Source organism: Myotis brandtii, unplaced genomic scaffold (genome assembly GCF_000412655.1).
Source record: "Myotis brandtii unplaced genomic scaffold, ASM41265v1 scaffold284, whole genome shotgun sequence".
Lineage (NCBI taxonomy): Eukaryota > Metazoa > Chordata > Mammalia > Chiroptera > Vespertilionidae > Myotis > Myotis brandtii.
The window spans coordinates 67,582-69,557 of NW_005360846.1; the positions used below are offsets into that span (position 1 = coordinate 67,582).

A 1,976-nucleotide genomic window follows, 5' to 3' on the forward strand; every position below is an offset into this window, starting at 1 on the left:
CCTCTGTACCAATTCACCAGAAATGTCCTGGCTTCTGATATTCTGATGCTGGGACCCGAGTCGGGGTGGGGTCAGATAAACATCAGACCTCCCTGATCCCACCCTCTCCTCTCAGCCCCCCGCCCCTCCGCAGAGTTGGCTTCCTTAAGAAGATCAGAGGGGGTGGTCTGGGGCCGGAAAAAACAAGTTGAAAGTGCTGCAGTGCCAGCAGCAGCCCATCCACTGCTCAGCTGAGAGAGGGTGGAACCCCTCTCCTAGGCAAGCTTTACTGGTAGTTCTAACGCCATCCCTGCCGTGCACTCTCAGGCCACCTTGGACGAGGCTCGTACAGGGGCCTGGGTCTCCCCATCTGTATACAGAAGTCTGTTTTGCACTGACTACAGGGTCCCAATGTTCTCTAACTTCTCCCCACCTTAGGGTGGCTCTTAAACTCCCAGGTCCCAGGCAGGCACCTGCATGACAGAGCTGGTGCACTTGGGCCATACTGGGTATTCCTGCTCACAAGAGCAAAGTAAGAAACTGGTGCCACTGGCGTCCACTTCCACCCTGCGGCATGCAGCAGAGGGATGGAGAGAGCAAAGGTTTTGAAAGCTGGAGTGAGAGAGGGAGGCCGCTGCTCTCCCATCAGAGTTCCTCCCTTCCACTTCACACAAAACCCCCATCAACAGAGGAGGAGACGGAGGCCCAGAGAAGGGGATCCAGGTAGCATCTGGTTTATACAGGGCTCTCCTCTAGATCACCTCCAAGTCCTCCTTAAAGTCTGTCCCAAATTCCTCCTGCCTTTTATTTGTTTGTAGTTCCGGATTTTACTAAGCTGTGGTTCGGCAGGCTCTGGACCACCATGTCAGATATACTGCCCCAGCTCTCCAGCACGGAGCCCCCACCCATGCCAGGTCCCTTTCTCTCTGGGCTGCACCATTCCCACCTAAGGGCAGCCTCCGGGGATGTAAGTCCCTACTCCCAGACTCCTGAGAATTGGGGGAGGGGAGGGAGCAGACTGGAACTCCATCCGCAAAGGCCCAGGGATCAACCACCTCACAAACAGACCTAAACACAGGCTGAGACTGGCCCAAGGTCACACACGAGGTCCCGGAGAGGTAAATCTGGGACTAGAACCCGGTTATTCCATGGAACGCCACCCCATCTCCAAGGCTAATTCGCCGAGATGCCCATAGAGGACGAGGCAACCCTTCTCTAGCCCCAGTGGCCAGCGCCCTACCCCAGGCCCCAGGCGCCATAGAGCAGGGGGAGGCGTCTTCAGGCCTCTAGCCAGGGCCAGCTGCAAACCGCATCCTGGGTCCCCAGGCGCCACAGACCCGCTCCGCCCCTCCCTCTGCTCCCCGCAGCCTGGAGCCTTTGTCAGCCACGCGCTCACACGCTCACACACACACCCGCGCTGCCTGCGCGCACACACTTGGTCCCCCGGTAGCGCACACCAGCAAGGGGCGCGCGCACTCGCCGTACGGACGCAGGGGAGTGGAGGCGGCGGAGGAAGGAACTGACGGGCTACCGACCTACAGAAGCCTGGACGGGGGAAGGGGAGGAGAGGCCAGAAAATCTGAGGTGGGGGCGGAACGGGGCGCGGAGGCGAAAGGCAGAGAGACGCAAAGGAGACTCTTGGAAAAGAGGACAACGGATGGGACTTCAAGGGCTGGCGAGGACGCGCGGGCTATTCCAGGGGTGGGACTCCCCCAACCCCTAGCCCCGGGTGGGGGGCGGTTTCTGGATTGGATCAGGGGGGCCTGAGCGGAAGGCCCTTAGGGATACCGCGTAAGGCTTGGATAAAGGGGATCTGGGACCACAGGCTCCCCGGGGTACCTCGAGGCGGGGAGTTCTGGTTCTCGGGCTGGATGGGGCACTAGCTCACCTACTACGGTGTACCTGTCCAGGTAGTTGAGCACGTTGCCCAAGCTGAGGATGGCGGCGGCTGCCCCTCGCCTGCGGCCCAGGCTGGCGGGTTTGGGCTGCTGCGCGCC

At 60.6% G+C, this 1,976-nt stretch overlaps 1 long non-coding RNA gene across 1 annotated transcript in view; it reads left to right on the top strand.

The window, feature by feature from the left end:
* Positions 1–76: 76 nt before the first annotated feature.
* Positions 77–1,976, top strand: part of LOC106726570 — a 6,377-nt gene continuing 4,477 nt past the window's right edge. Inside the window, exon 1 of the long non-coding RNA XR_001362635.1 lies at positions 77–1,097. This is a non-coding gene — a long non-coding RNA (uncharacterized LOC106726570). The remainder of the gene's footprint in view (positions 1,098–1,976) is intronic.